The following is a 19,648-nucleotide window of genomic DNA, read 5'->3' as shown; positions in this document are numbered from 1 at the left end:
GCCTTAGTCCGCAAAACTCCAGTCCTGGCCTCAAACAACAAAGAACTTCCCCTACAATTATCATAGATATTTTCTTTGACAATTTCCTGTTTAAAGGTCCGGTATGTTTCTAGTGCCGATTTCGTCAGCATCCCTGTTTTCCACAAAGCTCTCTCTGTTCCTTTAACCTTTTTCTTAACCGATAATTGCTGATTTGCCCCCTTACTGCTGTCCAGATATTTGCTTGTCAATTTTCTAGTTCGCTTTCTCCATTTCGTGTCAACATTCTTTATATACAGGTATCTGAAAACTTTCCTAGCCCACCGCTTTTCCTCCATCCTTCTCAATCGTTCCTCAAATGCTATCTTACTGCTAGCCTCTCTGCTCTCGAAAGACGCCCATCCCATATCACCCTGTACCCCCTGATTTGGTGTATTGCCATGTGCTCCCAAAGCTAACCTCCCTACTCCCCGTTGCCTAATTTCCAGCCTTGCTTGAACATCTGGCCTCATACACAGGACCGCATTCCCGAAGGTCAGGCTAGGGACCATCACCCCTTTCCAGATCCCTCTTACCACCTCATACCTATTGTAATTCCACAGTGCCCTATTTTTCATGACAGCTGCATTCCTACTAGCTTTATTCATTACATATTTTTCATGCTCTGTCAGATACTCAACACTGTTATTTATCCACACCCCAAGATACTTGTACTCATTCACTACCTTTAGCACGAACTCCTGTATTCTATGCTCGCCGCCCGCTTCATTAAATGTCATGACTGCAGATGTTTCCTTACTATACTTGAAGCCTAATCTATCTCCCTCTGTACTGCATATGTCTAACAACTTCTGCAGGTCTTCCTTGTTGTCAGCCATTATCACTATATCGTCCGCATATATTAGTCCCGGTAATGTCTGTTTAATCAATTCCCCTTGCTTGAAAAAAGATAGGTTGAAACCTAGTCCGCTCCCCTCTAGCTTGGCCTCCAAACCTTGCAGGTACAACATGAACAACAAAGGGGACAGAGGACATCCTTGTCTAAGCCCCCGCTGTATCTCTACAGGCCCTGATACAGTTTTTTCCCATTTTATGAGCACTCTGTTACCTCTATATATATCTTTTAAAAGATTAATTACTCCATTTTCCACATCCAATGTGCCCAATATGTCCCACAAATGCTCCTAAGTAACGTTGTCATAGGCTCCCCTAATATCCAGAAATGCTAGCAATAAGGGCCTATGTTCCTTTTCCGCAATTTCTATACACTGTGTCAATGAAAATAGATTGTCCTCCAACCTCCTTTGTTTCCGGAACCCATTCTGTAGTTCCCCTAGCACCCCCTCGTTCTCCACCCAAGCCTGCAGTCTATCCTTTATAATTTGCATCACCACCCTGTAAACCACAGACGTCACTGTTATGGGGCGATAGTTACTTACGTCTGCTTTGTCCCCCTTTCCCTTATATATCATGTTCATTCTACTTAATCGCCATTCATCGGGGACTTTCTCATCCACTATCATTTTGTTCACTACCTGTATTAATGTTTGCTTGGATTTTGGTCCTAACTTCTTTATCAACATAATCGGGATACCATCTGGTCCTGTTGATGTGCCACTAGGAACCTTCTTCTCTGCCCTTTCCCACTCTCCTTGCTCAAGTGAAGCTATTGCTGTAACCGGTCTATCCTCCTTCGATAAATTATGTACCACGTGCTTTGCTGAAAATTTTTCCGTCATCCTTGTTCCTATGTGTTTTATTGCTTCATCCCCTTCTAGTCGAATACCCTCATCTGTAACAATAAACCTTTGTTCTAGCCTAGTTTTATTACTCATTGCATTTAGATGTTTCCAGAATTTTTGGGCTGCTTTTCTATCCTTTTTATTTACTTTTGACATCCATTGGGCACCCTTTCTTCTAATTTTCTCATTAATCAAATAGGATGCGTCCCTTCTACACTTTATGAAGGTATCCCATTTTCTGTCTACTGCAGCGCCCTCTGGCCTAGGTTGTCCCTTATCAGGAAAAACCGCGCAGCTATCTAAGCTGTCAATAATATTAATCGCAGGTTAATTAGACCAATTCTACATCACGATTTAATGAAAAATTATGCAAATAATTTAGTCAGCATCTGCATGTCAACTTTGGATCTCACTCTTTTCGATGTGAAACTCTGAATTGCAGCAAGTTTGTTCAGATATTTATTTCTAGAGTATTTTTCAAGCTTTTTTGACACAAAAATAATAATAATAATAATAATTGCTTTTGGGGGAAAGGAAATGGCGCAGTATCTGTCTCATATATCGTTGGACACCTGAACCACGCCGTAAGGGAAGGGATAAAGGAGGGAGTGAAAGAAAGGAAGAAAGAGGTGCCGTAGTGGAGGGCTCCGGAATAATTTCTACCACCTGGGGATCTTTAACGTGCACTGACATCGCACAGCACACGGGCGCCTTAGCGTTTTTCCTTCATAAAAACGCAGCCGCCGTGGTCGGGTTCGAACCCAGGAACTCCGGATCAGTAGTCGAGCGCCCTAACCACTGAGCCACCGCGGCGGGGCGACACAAAAATATACGTCGAAAAAGAATATGCAGTGAATGCAGCAAAAAAAAAAACAATTAAAACGTTCGTAGCGTGCAACCATGGGCCCTGGTGTTTTTCAACACAAGCAAGTAAAAGCGAATAACAGGCTTCTGTCGAAAGCACTGACGTTACAGCCTTCGTTTCTATATCGTTCCCACTTCGGCAGCGGAAGAGTGTACTATAGCTAGAATATATTTTACTTGACAGTAGCATCCTAAATTCGAGAGTAGTAGCAAGTTCGTACACACGCACGGAACGCAAAACTACAAGACAACGGCAGGTATTTTCGTTTCCTCTCTGCCTTTTGCAATTTCCCTTGTAATAATAAATTGAGAAAGCCACTGCCAACTTGCCCAACTAAACGCTTTAACGTCCACTGCAGCAAGGCGTGTCCCTGTTTTATAGGCGACGGGGCTAATGATCCTATCATTATCGTCGTCTTCTGGGTTCAAATCTTCTGCCGATCTCTTCATATCCTTCGCACATAATGAGAAAGTAGCGCTGGGGAGCGAATAAATGAAACCACGCTCAAAACAGTCCAGCCTATGAGAATCAAAGAAGGCTCCCCAAAAGTGGATTTATCTCATTTTGATCCGAACATCTGCAGTATGGGGTTCATTTATAATTTAATATAGGGTTTGCGCGCTGGTTTTTAGGCGTTACTGGGCACATTGTGTTCTCGCACCATTTTCAAAAGTAAGGTTTAAGAATAGGCGTTCTGTTACATCAAATTTTGGCTTAGTTTAGGTTTCTGCATAAGGGCCATTTCGAAAAAATAAAGCTTCTCCCATACTAGTGCACTTCTGCCTATGCGCAAAAAGAATCGAACAAATCAAGCTGATTAGTCCAGAACTGTCGGTTTGTTAGCGCAACAAATTAAGAAATAGGAACATCACCTCTTACTTGTTGCTGATGGAATTTTATTTCTGTATATAGTTGTATATATCTCAACGAATTTAACAGTGGTTTGGTATCATACAGGCGGTTCTTGTATGAGCAGGTTTGACAGTGTGCCGGAAGGCATGCGTCTTCTTTGTTTCTTGTCGCCTCATGCTCGCTGATGGTCCCTTAAAATGCCAACCACTCAGCCCTATGGAGACTTTGCACCTGCTCACGCATCTCAACAGTGAAAACAAACAGGTGCAGGTAAGCGTAAGGAAACTCGACATGCCCGATACGTGGAGTGTACCGAGAATCCGCTCACATGAGGCAAATCTACGAAGATCAAGCTGGCTGGTATACTACTACAGTAAAAATAGATTCTTTGGCTCATTGCGGCAACGCTGATGCTTTTTCTGCAGCAAAAGACGCAGTTATTACACACAAAAAATTCAAATTTTCCCGCCACTTGATTCAAACTTCTGACATAGACACCGGAAAGGACTCTGTGATTATAATTCGAAATGAATAGCGGTGCAGCCTAGCTTCAGGGATCCGCGATGATGCATTGCTCACCTTAGTTTGCTTGCAAAAACAGTCGGTGGTGCCGACACCTGTATTTCCATTTTCGATTTTTTTTTTCTAGATTAAAAATTCTACGTTTTCAGTGAAGCTTGTCCGTTGTTAGCACGCTGTAATTGATCGATAGAGGCTAACTTCCCTTTGACTTCGGTGTTCATTTTTGACCACACAAGTGAGCACGAACTGTCCGCAAGAAAAATGCAATAATATATACGCTGCGTTAAGGGCATTTTCCAAGTACCGATGCGAACAATCGAAAGAACCATTCTTTTTTTTCATGGAGCACACTAGACGATAAGAAAGGCTGTCAACACGGCGTACATTGTTGCAGAACGATTCGAAGAGCCCTTTACAAACACACCTTGTACAGGAAAGGAATCAAATACAACCATAATTTCACGTGCCCTATTTACTTTTGTTGGTGTTAACATTATTCGCTGCCACACAATATACAGGCGTGAACAAACGCGTGGCCCCTCCGTCGTTCTTCTTCGCCTCACGGTGACACCCTTGTACTCATCGACCCGCATGCCCTCTTCCCTTTTTCTGCACGCAGGAGCGATAATTGGCAGCTCAAACAGCTGCAGCCACGGACGACCGTTTGTGTTGGCGGCAGGTTTTCGTCAACATACGAGGAGTCGGCGGTTTGTTTCCTTCGCAGCAGCCGAGGTTCCAAGTGGGTGTCACATCATGCGCGCTTCTATTGTTGTCGGGGCGCGCCATTCTCTCGCCGAAAGCATTCGCGGGCTCGTGTAACGTGACGCCTCGAGTGTAGAAAGTATAGCCTGCCGCTAGGAGACGGCATCATCACTCACGCGAGATACGAAAGGCACGCATGTGTAGGAAGCACAAAGACAAGAAATATCCTGGCGCCCAAAACACCTGAATCCTACGTGCCTGTCTCCTGCGCAAGCTTACAGTTCGTGGGTGGCAAGCTCGTCAGGAGGAAGGGAGGGTTTGGGGAATAAGGTACACGGTGCTGTGGGCGCATTTAGCGGCTGAGTTTAACCTCTTTCTGCCTCTGCGCCGCTTCCATTTCGGTGCGTGCTGCAGGATCTCGCAGCTGTGCATCAACGCATTCACAAGTCTTTGCTCAAACATCCCGTCAAGGCAGTGACAGAACGCTCCTCTTGTGTTTCGTAGCACGCTTTGTCCGGGTCAAGCATGTGTGCCCTTTATTGAAGCAGGCACTCTGTGTGTTGATTCTTTTGGCGAGGTGCTTTTGTTATTGACAACAGTTATACTATGCAGAGCTGCACACTTGCACCATGTTATGCGCTTATATACGGTCGCTTAATTGAAGAGCGACAGCAAACTGACAACGAGTTTGCTGTCCGCTGCGAACAGCGGACAACACGGCGTTATTCCGCGTCAGTTGTTTGAAAGCATAATATGGCTTGTGCAAAATGCAAGCGAGTTAAAACGCTACGTTTCCAAGTGTAACACTGAAGGAATTCGTTTTTCTACCAGATGTTGCAAGTGGTCTAGGGGAGCGAGTATGTGACAATGTATGAATGTTGGCTGCAGGTAAGAATGCTTGCTTCACAGCACCCCCACGCTACATATAGGGTCAGCTACGGCAATACGTCGGCAGTCCCATTTTGACTTGTCCAGGTTTCTCCTGAATAGAGCCGGAATCTATACGTTCGCCCGCGGCCCTCATAGAGCCGAAAGGTGGCCGATGCAATCCTGTCGCCTGCGCCATTCTAAAAGGACTCAAGCTGAAACGCGCAACAGGTAAATCTCTTTGAGAACATGATGAATTTCTAAAGGCAGCGGGATATTCTCTTCGGAAAGCAGGTGAATCTTCTTATGCAGAGGGCAGGTTCTCTTCAGGCAGCAGGCGAATCTTTTCAGGCAGCAAGTCATTCTGCATACTCTTCAGGAAGCATGCACAAACTAATCGGGCAGCAAGAACATTCTTTTCAAGCAGCAACTGAATCTCTTCGGACACCGTGCCATTCTTTTCAGACAGCCAGCACATTCTCTTCGGGTAGCAGGTAACTAAGATGCCGTCGGTTTCATATAGTTGCCGCATAACGACGCCGACATTGAAGAGTTTACTCCAGAGAGAGTTTATCATGCAGGTAGAGCAGTATAGTTCCCTTTTCATAATAAACGTCTTCTCTCTTTCCACTTGCAGTTGCCACGAACTAAGTTACCCGCTACGCCATCACGCGTACTCTTCCCACCAGTATAACGCTACTAATGTCGTTGATTTTGTCCTTCCTGACCTCATCTTACGTCATGGTGCTTCCCACCAAAGTCCACCCTCTGAAATAATACACTAGACGGTTGCTACAAATGACGAAAAAGTAGTGAAACGGCTGAGTAATGCGACGACTCTCCAGGCATGCGAACCAATGTCTCTGAATAGTCAAAAGCAGCGCATGACAACCAACATGCTGCCGCTATCAGACGGCTTTTTCAGAGCTACCTCTTAGTGTGCCCACACACCTTTCGTGTTAACAGTTCTCTATATATGCTACGTCACGTTTACTCAGCTGATCCGATTAAATCGACACGCCGTTGGTCACAGCTAAGTGAACCATTTTTTTTCTGTAGTCCACACTCGTTTTATTACCAAAATGGAGCCCACGGACTGCACTTATCTTTTACGCAATTGTTGCAGTGCACTTCTTGAGAACTGGTGCCCCGAAAAATAAACTCCTAGTTGTAAGTTAAATAGGCCAAAAAACGCGACTAGATTTCCTATGCGAACGCGGGAACACAGCACCTTATTCGACCATGTTACACAACCACGCAAGACAAGGCCGAGATCGTATACTGTCACTTAACGGCAATCTTCACTTAGTCCGGAAGGAAGGAACTCGTTGACGCAGACAGCTCTAAAGGTCCATTTGGAAGGCAGAGCATGAAACGGTCGACGTGCGCCCCTTATGGAGTGACGAGAGCATGCTATGCAGTGCAGTGGCATTATGGGACAATAATCGCAAGCGGTGACGGCATTCAACTTCGAATTTTTTGCTCGCCCAAAACAAAAATTGCTCTGGTAAAAACCGATGAACGCAACTATAATCATGCTAGCAACGCAATGAGCTGCATTTTGTATTTTTGCTTGAGCCACCTCCCGATGGAATTTTAGGCTGAATACGTGGCGAATCGCACTTATTTCCAACTTCCGAATTTAATTATTTTATTCTGTTTCATTCGAATTCAAAAGATTAGCAAGTAGTACATGTTCAAGAAAGTCCATGGAGTGTTTTGTATCGCTCACGAATGTAGCGCATGCTTTCTGAAAAAAAAAAATGCAAAAATGAAAGTTTGGGGCTAAACAAAGAACTAAAATTGTATGAAATTTTTTTAGCTGGCAGTTTATTATTGTGTGACACTACACTGGAGTGTCTTTACATTGTAGTGCAGGAACTTTTTAGAGCGTTGAGAACAAAGTAACTAACTTTTTAAAATTTTTTAATGAACCCTGGTGGAACATTTATTTTTTCCCGGTCAATACTCAGGGAAATTAGTTTTTTACAGTACGATAAACAACAACAAAATGTCTGGAAGAAATCAGGGAGGGCTCACCGCTAAGTCTGATGCGCTTAGCGTGGCCTCGTTGACGCCATCGTGGTGACTGGCTGCGAACAAAAATGAAGCACGGTATTCATGGCGCTGTCTTATTTAGAGAGATGATGACATGAGAAAGAACCCTGCCTAAACTAGCCCGCTGCTTGCTTAACACATTCGCCGAGACCCGTGATGTCCCCACATTTTCTCCCCCTTCCTCTTTCCTTTCACAATTTTCCTTTTTCTCACCTTCCTCACTACTTTCACATCTTTTTACTCTCCTTCTCTCTTTTGGCTTCTCGCTTCTTCGCTTCTGTTTTCTTTTTTTTTTCTCTGCTTTCACTAATCGGTTCGTCCATCTTTATCTGTCGTCTCTTCTTCATCTTTATCCTTGTTTTTCTCCTATCTTCTCTCTCTCTCTAGGATTGGTTTGCCTTGGCTTGCCGCGGATCAGTTTGGGCGCCCAGCGAAGCCAAGCCAAGCCTTGACAAGTCAAGCCAATTCAAGCATTCGCTCGCTCTCGCCGTAACAAAAAACGAAAAGATTTTTAAGTGACCATAAAAAGGTAGCAAGGATTTCAGCTCCAGCTGCTCGCTTAACTCTGCCTCACTACGAATTTACTGATGACTAGGGCGGTTAATCTTAAAGCTATTGCAAAAATTTGTTGTTTCATGCTTGTCACGAATCCCCGAAGAACACTCGTACAGGAAGAATGAACTAGGCGACAGGTGTACCCACACAGACGCAGATTTAATTCACCCTACGTGACACAAACACTAGTACACAAAACTAACAAACCTAACACAAAACACAAAGACTACCAATACACACAACCCGGGAACACCCAAGCCTACTAGCGTTCGGCGTTCGTGCTCACGGTGCGGTGCTGATGAAGCGTTGCATGGGTCCAGTCGGTGGCATTCAGGTAGACGGCGTCGAGGTAGCGTTCGAAGGGCTCAGGCAGGCGTCGCTGCCGGCGTCGTTGGCGCCGTCGTAAAAGCCCCGGTCCAAGCGCCCGTGGAAGTGATGCTGGTGATGTTGGCGTTGTGGGCACCACCCGGAGGGGTGGCAACAGCGCTGGAAGCACCCCTGGCCGTAGCAGGTGGTTGCGTCATCCGTTGGCTCCCCGGAACGGGTTCAGGAACGGCAGGAAGTGCACGGTGCGACGCCGTAGAACTCGAGATCACCGGAGCAGTAGCCGGCGTTGCGCTCTTCCTGCCGAGGTGTTCCTGACGTGCCGGAACCTCCGCTTCTCTGTTCTCCCCCCCCCCCCCCCCCCCCCCCCCCGTGCCACCCTCTCTCTCGCGCTTTTATAACCTTGGCGTTGGTACACGTCATCCTTGTCGTCGTATTCTTTGTCTCCTCTTCTACACCAATCATCTCCTCATAGCTCACCAAATACTTCATCTCTATTCTTCGGTTAATACACTTCATGCTTATCGCCATCCCCGTCGTCTTCTTGAAACTTTTTTAGTTAATACTTCTAATTTGCACACTTCTTATCACATGTGACAGTGCTCCATGGTGCTAGTGAGGAATTGGCGAAAGTTTCCGTAAAAAAAAAAATTATGACTCAGACCATTTTCTTATGTTTGTTACCATCTTTAATCAACCACTACTTCATATGTGACTTTTCGGCATGGGGCATCGTCCTAGCGCACGAGCAAGGCTACCGAACACTGGGATTCACCGACCCAAGCAGCTTTCATGAGTCACGTGCTAGTATGTCGTGGCTGATATTCGTGAATGATGCTCAGTGGGCTCGTAGTATTCCCTGCGAAAGCCTTGGATGGAATAACGAAGCGACTTTTGTGAAACAGTCCTTTAAGATATTGTCTCCAGAAAAATATACAGGGGTAGGGGGCTAGAAACGAAAGGGCAGAGAACAAAGGCGTCGTTTGGATGACGCCTGCGCCGGGATTTGTTTGTTCATTTCTCACGTAATCGTCGCTGGCCTGAAAGAATTAGATAAACCGAATGGTTTGAAGCGGACACCCTGGCCAACCGCAGAATGAAGCGACCGACAACGAAGGGGAAGAAAACAGAGCAAAAGGAACAAGTTAAAATCAGTCGACCCCAGAAGGAGAAGAAAATCCTACAACAGGACGCCGGTGGCAGCCGCGATCAACTTGTGTGTGCCGACCAGTGCTGCGGCACGCGCGTCGCGACTCGCGAATCCCGTTGTCCCCCCTGCGATATTCCCTTCCTTCCCCATTCTATTTCACCCAACACAGTTTGTTGTGCCCCGCGTTCCTTCTCTTTACGTTACAAAGGTTTCCCTTCCCCTCCATAACGATCGCCGGTTGTCGCCGCCCTCCGGTGTAGCGGTAGCGTTGGTGGCGACGGCGGCGCGCATTGTGTCACCACCGTTGTTTGAACAAGGAAGGGGCGCCGGTCTCAGAGAGGGCGACCGCCACCGCCCACTGCCTTTGCGGCAGCAGCAGCGCCTGGCTCGCTTTGATTTGTACCCCTGCACTGCGAAGCTATCATCGGCCGATTCTCTCGGTCCCTGCTTTTCATCAGGTCTTGAGGCCAAGAAGATCTCCCGGCCCGCGGGCGACAGCTCGCTGCTGCCGGTGCCTCCATTCTCGGTTCTTTTCCTCTGGGTCCTGCACAGGGTGCACAACAAAGCCTTTGTTCGGTCCAATACCGACGTCAATGGTCCTTCGGGCCCCTTGGGGCCCTGGAGGAAGAAAGGGCGCGTTTCGCGCGTCGCGTCCGGCGTTGAAGTTTGTGCTGGCTCAAAGCGCAGGTCGCTTCTTCCAGACGGCGAGACAGCGCGCGACCTAAAGTTGCTTGTTTGTCGCCGTCCCAGTTGTGCCGAGCGGTTGTTGTTGTTGTTGTCCGCTATGACGTCTCTCCGCCAACAATCTCTCGCTCCTTGCTGTGCCTCCTGTCTGACGCTTCCTTTTTGAAATGAGACTTGCACCTGAAAAAAAAAAAAAGATGTTAGCGTGTTTATCTTCAGAGGCATTTCTTTTGTCGCTGTTGTTTCTGGAGCCGGTGGTCCCAAAAGGAAAACGCAAACAACAATTTCTACTCCATCACCTAGCGGGTCGTGCCTTGATACCACATCTGTTCAGATCTGTCAGACGGAGAGGAAGAAGCTGGAAGGGGAGGAGAGCTCGGTTCAGCATTGCATTTAGTCAGCGCCGGTGATGCTTGGGGCTGCGCGCAGCCCAACGTATCGAAGGAAAGCACGCATGATATGAAAGAGAAGTCACATGGGGACAAATCTTTTCCACCAAGGGCTGAAAGTATTCACTGGGACAACAGCTAACGCTGTTTATACGGCGTGGTACAGCACTAACATGTGCTGTGCGATGTCAGTGCACGTTAAAGATCCCCAGGTGGTCGAAATTATTCCGGAGCCCTCCACTACGGCACCTATTCTTCCTTTCTTCTTTCACTCCCTCCTTTATCCCTTTCCTTACGGCGCGGTTCAGGTGTCCAACGATATATGAGACAGATACTGCGCTATTTCCTTTCCCCAAAAATACAATTATTATTATTATTACGGCGTGGCTATACCATCTTACACGCGCTACAACGCACTGTGATGACGCAGCGGCTCTGCCAAGGCCAGAACAATGCGAAGGCAGGGAGGTTAACCAGGCAGTGCCCGGCTCGCTACCCTACACACGGGGAATGTGATTTAAGGGTGCGAAAGACAGTGATAAATGAAATGGAAGATCAGAAAATGGCAGGGAGTATGTCCGTGGGCGCCATTGCTCTACGACGCACACAGCGAGTCTAGCCTTCAGCGCATGTTCGTGTCCTTTTTGAAGACCGCCTTGATGGCTGTCTTCTCAGATTAAGGTTGAGGCCGAGGCCCCCTGATTTTGGCTTTCGTTCCGCGGGGCGAGAATCAAATAGCTGAGCACTGTGTCCAGGAATACATGTTCGCGGTCAAACCGAGGCCACTCACAAAGTGGGTGCTCAATTGTCTCTTCACACATGCATGCGGTGCTCTCATGTTGAAGATTCTGCCGTTTTGATTATGTGGAGGAAGGATTTGCAAATGCCATTCCCATTAACAAGCTACACAGCAGCTTTGCATCGCCGAGCTAGGAGAAGACCCGGTAGCATACCGGGGGATTTTTTTTCCTTTACAGATTCGTATTTTAAATACTATGAGATATACGCCTATGCACTCTGTGCAGGTAGTTCGTGCAGCAAGGCGGATGTCATGTACTACATGATAGAGCGTAATGATTAAACGATTTATTAACTAGAAGTAACTAATCAAGGTTTTATTTTTTTAACAGGAAATATCATATTGCGGAACTGAAGGCCGTCAGCATTTAAAGTGAACACTTTTTTTCAGTTTTCTTAATTGGCATCGAAATGTCGAACGTCAAAAATACGCATTTGAAAGCTCGTCGAGTTGGCTTTTCCGCGTTACATATTTTTTTAAAATGCCGTCGCTGCACGCGCTATTGTCACCAAGATCATGTTGACTTCTTCTATATCACCAAATACGCAAACGGTGTCTGTATTTTATGCATAAGAAATGCGAAAGACGCAAATTCCTAAAAATAGAATGCAGGAAAGCCAACTCAACCAACTTTCAAATTCGTACTTTTTGCGTTCGATATTTGAAACCACACTGCCGATTAGTAAAATTTAAAAAAATGGAGCTCATCTGTGACGTTCACAGGCCTAAGCAAAATATGATATTTCTGCTTAAAATCAAATATAAAAAGTTGATTAGTTCAATAAAGTTAATTATTCGCTTAATCTTTATGTTTTATCACGTATATGATGTCCGCCTTGCTGTAGAATCCACCTGCATAGACCGCGCAGACGTATATCTCATAGTTGTTAAAATACAACTCTGCAAAGTTAAAAAAGTTCTTTATACCTTCAGTTGCAGGAACGCGTCGGGGATGTGCAAACGACGCCTCGAGACTCGAGCCTTTGCATGTCCAAAGTCGTCTTGCGGCCAAGCAATAGATGTAGTGCAGCGTCGGCTCTTGCCTGTGGAATATAGGGGCAGGTGCGCGCTCCCGTGGGCCGCGCGAAAACTGTCAGCCAAGTAGCTGCCAACAATGCCACTGTGTTCTGACATTCGCTGGAAAATGACGTCGCGACATTCTTTAAGTGTTCGATGTTGTATTCGTGTGATCTATGCCACTAGTTGCTCAAGATCGAAGGTGATTTCAGACATATAGCAGGACAATTTCGAATCTCAGTGCAAAGCCCGCCTCTGAGATGTTCCCCAATATATGTAATTAGCAGCCGCACGAAGTTAAGACGGTTGCGTGTAAAACTGGTCACTCAATAGTGACTGGGCTGAAAAGAATTATTCCGGCCCGCCCTACGTTTCTTCCTCCCCTCCTGTCTCTCAATGTTACACCTGTCATTTCAATTTCTATAGCTTGCTGCGCTGTCCTCAATTTAAGCTGAACGCTTTTCGTTAGCTTCCACGTTTCTGCTTCGTAGGTTAGTTTGCATGAAAAAGTACAGAAGATGCATGTATATTCGGTACGATCTTTCGACACATTTTGCGTGACGGGATTAGGTGTCGCTTGCCAAATTAAATGTATCCGAGCATCGGAATATCCGCATCGAAAATTCATCCTTATTGCATCGCGTATTTCGAATCGTGTAACCGAAGGGGTTTCAAAATTCTACGAGTTTAAACGAGTCCAATGCGTGAAACTTGCAGGTAAAGCATGCGAAATATTTTTGCGCTAGCATTTGAAATGGTGACGTAGTCGTCGACTAAAGCGGCGTCGGCGTTCAGGCTTCTGTTCAGTTCACAGAGACAGGCAGAGGCCGCAATGATGACGTCACGTACGGCGGCGCTAAATTTTCAGCGCAGAAGCGGTTGTTTCAAGGAAGCAAAAAATTCCGTCGAAGGTGAAGCTCATCAACCATTGTTTGGCGGCATCGTAAGACGCAGGGTAGCATGTAGACGAAGGCAGCGGACATCTGAAATTTCAGCAACAATGACGCCATCACGCACTACTTCAACGCAATAAGGAGAAGCCTGAACATCGTCATGCTTTTAATCGGTGATTACGTCACCATTTTAAACGCTAGCTCAAAAATCTTTTGCATGCTTTACCTAGAAGCTTCACAGATTTGAATTCTTGAATAACTTCGAATTATCGAAAATCATTTCGCCTTCCCTTTAACAATACTCAATACTAAAAAAAAAGTGTGCCCCAGATTTTGAGGCCACTCAGGATCTTGCAGAACATTTCTCGTTACGTCGCGTGTCTTTACATTTTAGGTTACATCGCAAGTTACTGTGCTCTCATTTAGCTCAGCTAGCTTATGGCCGAGAGTAGCGGCTCTAGTCACCTGGTTTTCTTCACCTCGAACATTTTGCAAGCCCAAGATGACCTCGGGCTATTTTGGTCAGGTTAGAGAGCGGCGTTTCTCTAATCTATCGATTCGACTACATGGGCACCATTCCGCAAGATTCTTAAGAACGGCGTCATATCCCTAGCCGGTCGCTCGTTATCGCATTTGGTTCGCACATAAATATTTATGTGAGCGTCCATTGTCGTACACGAATTCCGACTGTATATCAGCAGTAGTGACACCAGTAGCCTCTATCTTGCATGTTTGCCTCTTGCTCACCGGGACGAATTTCTCGAGTCACATAAGTGCGAGGGAATGGTGCTTTTCAAAAAAAAAAAAGAGCGTGACTATCTGCCTACGGAGTCTCTTGCGAAGCTGGGACGAGGTTAGCCATGGAACAAACGGTGAACAGATTAAGCTAGGTACGTACGAGTAGCGAGGACACGAGTAAGCGCAGGGACTGTCTGACTTCTCGGTGGACAGATCAGCCAAGCCGTGAGGGAAGGGATGGAGGAGGGAATCAAAGGAGGAGGATGAGAGAGAGGCACCGATTTCGTCTTTCTCCAGATGAATTCCTTCGCAAGCAGCCCTTCTTTTCTTTCCGAATTATGACTCTAGTCAGTCCCAAACATGAGGCAGAAGGTAAGATCACATGCCCGTTCGACATAGCTGAGCTTAGAGCTGCCATTGAAGACATCTGCCCTAACACCTGGCCATGACGGTGTACCTTATGCCCTATTCCGCAATCCGGACGGTGAAGCATTCACTTCACTTCTCAGAATTTTTGACGAAATCTGGACATCCAGTGAAATGCCATCCGATTGGAAACACTCAGTGGTAGTTTCGATACCAAAACCCGGCAAATCACCCACAACTTTTGGGGCACTACGTCCGATTTCTCTTACTCCAGCTATTTGTAAGCTGTATGAAAAACAGCGTGCCACTCGACTGTCCTGGTGGCTCGACCGTCATCACAAATATTTGTCGCCATAACCCCAAAAAGGAAATCAACTGCTTTTGTAAGCCCAACGCACCCCTGCCTCTACAGCCGCCAAACCTACTGTACTGACACTTCATCTCATCTTGCCTTCGAACTGCAAGCGATTTTAAATGTCATAGCAGTTTTACCTGCCGACCCAGGTGCACCTATTAACTCATTCACAAGAAGCTCTGAACCATATAAATAAAATCCGTGGTACCCTTCTTGTTTCCCAGGCATGCATGCTGATTGTCAATCCTACTCGGTGCATATACTCATCAATTAAGCTGAAGCTAGCACAGATGTCCATAACATCGCAACTGCCGTGCTGTCTCGTTCAACAGACGTCCCACAAACTCCCCCTGCCTCTTTGCCACCAGATCCACTTCTAACGCAATTAACATCTTCAGCCTCCCTCAGGCAGCGTACACGTGCTCTTATTCCCCCGTGTACCTGCCCCTTTCCCCCAACCTATCACGGATGAAGGAGGTCTCTCTGAGGCTGGTGCGGCTTGGTTCTGGCCCTCACGCCTGCAGTTCTCAGCCAGGGTCGAAGTGAGATGATTTCTACGCCGGAAGAATGCCCTCACTGCTAAGCACCCACTTCCGAAACCACTGTCCGCCATCTACTGTGGACATGCCCAGGAACTTCGCTGGTGCGCGTTCGTGTTCTTCAAGAGACAGGCCTGTCTTCAAATAATGACTCGAATTTCCACTTGTGATTGTCGAAAAACATTTGCACTCAAATTTGATGTGACTTTTTACACATAACCAGATTTCATGTTTTTTTTTGTAGCGTTTCATAACGTTCGTTACTGACATCACGTTTTATGCAGGGTGGCACGTTTAGCTTCAAAAATATTAATAGAAAGAGGCACCGTAGTTAAGGGCTCCAGAATAATTTCCACCAACTGATGCACTGATACCTCACAGCACACGGGCGCCTTTGCTTTTCGCTTCCATCTAAACGCTGCCGCCATAGCCGGAATTGAACCTGGGTCCTGTGGCTCAGTAGCCGTGAACCGTATACGATAACCAAAAGAACTCAGAGAAAATCCGCAGTCTATATCACCGTGAGTAGATGGGAACATGGAAAGAAAACAAGTGCACAACGCGTCATTAGACGACTCACACATGGTGGCAGCCGCACACGGGTATTGGCCGGATCCTTTGGGTGCTGAACTCGCCCCTTCTTCGCAGCTTCTGCTCTTCGAGCGAGGCAGCGTGCATGTCTCAACTGCTTTCGAAGCCAGTGAAGCCTCTGCCATCATCCATGTTTCTTAGCTGGACAACGCCTGCTGCTTCCTTTGCTGCTAGTTTACGCGCCGCCCGGTTCGGCCGCTCTTTTTTCATGCTGGGCAGCCCGCTCGGCGTCTCTCGCTACTTTCTCTCCTTGATACGCCATACCACGCTCGCCCGCTCTTCAGAGGCCTTAGTAAACATTCGCTACGCTGAAAGAACGGAGTAAAGATCGCCAAGGCTACAATTTCGAGCACACAGAGGGAGCGGCGGAGTTGGCCGAGTGGTCTAAAGCGATGGGAAGCGTAGCTGGGCTGTTTGTGCGGCCGCCGTTTCGAATTCCGCTTGGACATATAGCGTGGTGAAATTTTACAGCGAGAGCTGAATTGCGATGTCCTCGAAACATGCGCATCGAGCATCCATGAGGGACGAAAAGCGGGTGAGGGTGGAAACTGAGAGAGAAGGGGACTTGGAAACGCCGGTGCACACGGCTCTCCTAAAATGGGTGGGGGAAAGAGAAAGCATGATGGAAGCTTGAAGGAGAGGGGAAGTGCTCGAGCCAGCGCGCTCACCTTTACCAGCAAGGAGCGAGCGAGGGAAAGCCCGATGTAATCTCGGAGTTGAGGGCGATGTTATGTAGGCTTCATTCCAGCAGAGGTGGTTTTCGCAAATCTCACGCGAAGCCACAATACGGCAAATCGCCGCGGTGGCTTAGCGTGGTTAGGCGCTCGGGTTCCGGATCAGGGTTCCCGGTTTCGATCCTGGCCGCGGCGGCCGCGTTTCGATGGATGCGAAACACAAAGCGCAACCGTATTCTGTGCGAAGTCAGTGAATGTTAAAGGTCCCCAGGTGGTCGAAATTATTCCGGAGCTCTCCACTACGGCTCCTCTTTCTTCCTTTCTTCTCTCACCTCCTCCTTTACCCCTTCTCTTACGGCGCAGTTCAGCTGTCCGCCGAGATCTCAGACAGATACTCCGCCATTTCCTGTCCTCAAAAATCAATTTTCAATTTCAATACGACGCGCATATGCATCATAATTCTCCTTTGATTTAGCGCATTGCGCGACATGGCGGAAAAGCTGCGCAATTTTTTTTTCGCGGCTGAATAACATTCCAAAAAAGAAAGTTTTGGTGCTACTCAGATAAGCACTGATTCATGTTCGTCTTCAGGTTCGCCGTGGTTTCAGACGATGATCGTCTTAGTTTGCGATAACTGAGGACTAAAAACAATTCATACATAAATATGTAATGCTCTTAACTCTCAAAAGTGCTAAAATAACGTTTTTAAATTTTAAAATGCTAGAATCTTGAAATATTTGAATGCTAAAAGCATTTCAGGCTCACAAGCCGCAACCATAAAACGTTTCAGCGCTTCCTGCTTAAGACAGTACAAATCTGCATATCAGGGCTACATGCACCAATTCTAAACACCAAAACGGAAATAAGTAACTGTATACAGTTACAGTAGGAGATATATCTCCCACTGTTTCGGGCTAACGCTTAATGTAAATCAACTTACTGTCCAAGTGTGCAGTCATGCTGATTTTGCCGTAACGCTTCCGTACATTTTTGGAAAGACTGGAACGTGAACGTTTCTTCAAAAATCTGCCTGGTCGCGAGGCAAACTAGAGAGAGAGAGAAAACTATGACACTGCAGTAGAGAGAGCTTGGGGCTGGGCTAGTTGGTCAATCATGGTTTGAAAACTAGGATGTAGTGCTATTTGCGTTATTACTAATAGCGCTACATCCAGTTTTCACAGAATGTGATACTCTGACCAAAGCCAACTCGGCACCTTCTTCAGGGTTGACTGGGCAGGAGCAAACGACGAACTTTTGAAAAAAAAATGTTTAAAAAAGCGCGCCCCTTGCTTCCACTTAGTCAGCCTTGAAGAAGGAGTCGAGTTTGCGCCAATCGCTTCTCCCATGAGCCTTTGTTTGGAGTTTCACAGCTTCTTGTTTCTAATTTTCGAAACTAAACGCCGAAACCAGCAATGATTCCAATTCGTTATATCTGCTGCCAGAATGCTTTAACTGCACGTGTTTTAAAATCGCACAGTCGGCATCGAGTGCGGAGTCTTGACGTAAATAAGTACCTCTACGTCACTCACGCGAACGAATTTCTTTGAAAAAACTGACACGCTGAATTCACCGAAGGAGCAGATCAACGAAATGTTTCTAGCGCCCGACAACTGTTATGTTTTTGTCATCTATCTCGCTGTACAAACAATACTCTCTAAATTCCTTTAATTCCCGCGCCAACAATTCATACACCCCGTAGTTTTGAGAGCTGTGTCACGATTTCCAGGAACCAACATGATGTTTGTTTACGTCTGGTTTCGTTGTTCCCAGAAGGCTCCGGCTTTCACGCGCTAGCAATGAGTTCGTTTCTTTTATGTGTGCGCTAATTAACTCTAAACGGCCTGCAGTGAACAGCAGTGAAATAATTCTAGTGCCGTAGAGATACGCGTTATAAAAACAAAGTTCTTGGCCGAGGTATATAAACCAGACAGAGAGAAACTAGCTTAACATATATGCTCCATTCTGCAGCGTCAGTGACATTTTGCTGCCATTGTCTTTTGAATGTCGCTTCTTTTCAGTGTCAGCTCTCAGACCCTCGTGTTCGTCATCTTGGGCGAAGTTTCAGAACCCGAAGAACGGTCCCCTTGTTGTGAAGAACATTTCATAAGTAGAAAGAAATCTTGTCAGGACATTTCAACCTTCTTTTTTGTCGTTCTAAAAGCGAATTTCTCCGCACCGAATAACACTCTGACAGCTGGAACAGCTACGTTTGCCCGAAGACGTAGCGCGGAATTATTGCTTAACAAAGCACTTTGTTTCGAAGAAAAGCATCGCTGGAAATAGTCGCCGGGGAAATCGGCGCGTTCTCGGTATCAAGCGTTGGAGAATATCGGTATATGTTGGTTATTATAATATAGTCGTTTTTTACCGGCAGATGGTCTGAAAAGACGTTTTCAATGTCGCCACGTGCACGATGGGCTAAGTTAACAAAAAAGAAGCAGCGGGATACTTGCTGTAAAAAATTGTGCCAATGAATGCAGATTTAAGACACTACGTACCCGGACCCATGAGTGCACAATTAAACTACTAGGTACCTGAGCTTTTCCTATAGTCTTTAGAAAACCAATAGAAGCGGGCCCGTCTGTGCCCGTTTTACAGAACGTGTACAAAAAGAAAAAATACAAAAATACGCCCAAGACAACAGAAACAACGATTAAAACAACCAACTGTCGAGGACTATGGATACGCAGGAGTTCGTCCACATCATTCCGTCTGTACGCCCCTTTAGGAGTGAAGGCACCAAATATTGCGGAGTGTGTTTTTGCTCTGGAGTGATTCGTGCGAAGTAAACATGGCCAGATCACTGCGTGAAATTCGTGAGCGTCCAATAAATAATTTGTCGCTGGATTTTTTTTCTCTGTAGTTTCAATTTCGGTTTTAGCTGCCAGACAATATTTGCGACGTCGCAACCGAGTATGATACAACGTGAGGCATATAAAAATTGCAATATAACCGCTGTTTTGTCGTTTTTATTTATTGAAACCCTT

At 46.3% G+C, this 19,648-nt stretch overlaps 1 protein-coding gene across 1 annotated transcript in view; it reads right to left on the bottom strand.

Moving 5' to 3' along the window:
- Window positions 1-19,327, bottom strand: part of LOC144124250 (progranulin-like) — a 343,413-nt gene extending 324,086 nt beyond the window's left edge. The window contains exon 1 of the mRNA XM_077656892.1: window positions 19,323-19,327. The gene's annotated coding sequence lies outside the window, so the exon portion shown is untranslated. The remainder of the gene's footprint in view (window positions 1-19,322) is intronic.
- Between the last annotated feature and the right edge of the window lie 321 nt (window positions 19,328-19,648).

The sequence above is a fragment of the Amblyomma americanum genome, chromosome 3 (assembly GCF_052857255.1).
Source record: "Amblyomma americanum isolate KBUSLIRL-KWMA chromosome 3, ASM5285725v1, whole genome shotgun sequence".
NCBI lineage: Eukaryota > Metazoa > Arthropoda > Arachnida > Ixodida > Ixodidae > Amblyomma > Amblyomma americanum.
This window is presented reverse-complemented; position numbering and strand designations above follow the sequence as displayed.